Genomic DNA, 1052 nt, shown 5'->3' on the forward strand with positions numbered 1-1052 from the left:
GTGGGGCGAGCGACCAACGATGGCTGGAAACGACCTGGGCTACTGGCCGTGACGACATGCATGGGGGAGCTCCTCGCAACGAAAACACCCGCCCAAACTGCACAAAACTTGTGTGTGGCAGTTGGGGAAGAACCCCTCGTCCCTGGTGTAGAACTGAAGAGACATTTCCATTTGGAGGGTCACTGGTGTAGAACTGAAGAGACATTTCCATTTGGAGGGTCACTGAAGCGTAAATTCCCCCGATCAAGCCCCCCTCTTTTGGGGCGTCCCCACACCGATTGCTTATCCGGTTCATCAAAAATGCACTGGATAAACCTCCATAAATTTGGTACATCCGAATATAAGTATATAGAGTTCTGTATTTTGTGGCCCAAAATGTATCGGATGGGAAAAACCCTGCTGGGACTTGCGCCGGATGGGCACACCATTGTAGACCATTGCTGCCGGATATGGCGAACGAGACAAACGTGATTGAGTGCTTTAGCTGCGTTTAACGCTCTTTCAACCGAGCCTTTCGACCGAATCGTTATTCTACACCCCCATTGGATATTTTCCCTTTTAAAAGGAATACATCATCCTTTCATATAACCTCCATAAAAGGATGGACCTATCGATACTTGAGGGTCTTGGGCGAGGGATGATAAATTGATGATTCACTACAAATTCGTCGGCGGAAATATATTTTTCTTCCTCCAGAGCGATCACGTCACCGCCCGTCTCTTGGAGAGTTGCACGTTCTTCCGACTCGCTTTTATGATTTTCCGTCTCAATTTTATGTTATTCCGGTTTTCTTTATGATTTTCACGTTTAGTCGGTGTACACGTACATAGGTATATCAAAATTTCTGAGCGCGGCAATTACAAGAGGAGTTAAAAATCTGGGACTTTATGATTCCACCACCTGAACCCTCCAACGACGATGCAAGCACGAAGATAGCGTGCTTCAACGGGGTGTGGTATGGGTGTTTCGTGTTCAATTGACATTCACGGCCACAACATGCAAAAACAATCGATGCGGCCGTCGACACATTACACGGGCTTCAGGTGCAATTG

Source organism: Aphanomyces invadans (assembly GCF_000520115.1).
Source record: "Aphanomyces invadans strain NJM9701 unplaced genomic scaffold supercont1.6, whole genome shotgun sequence".
NCBI lineage: Eukaryota > Oomycota > Saprolegniomycetes > Saprolegniales > Verrucalvaceae > Aphanomyces > Aphanomyces invadans.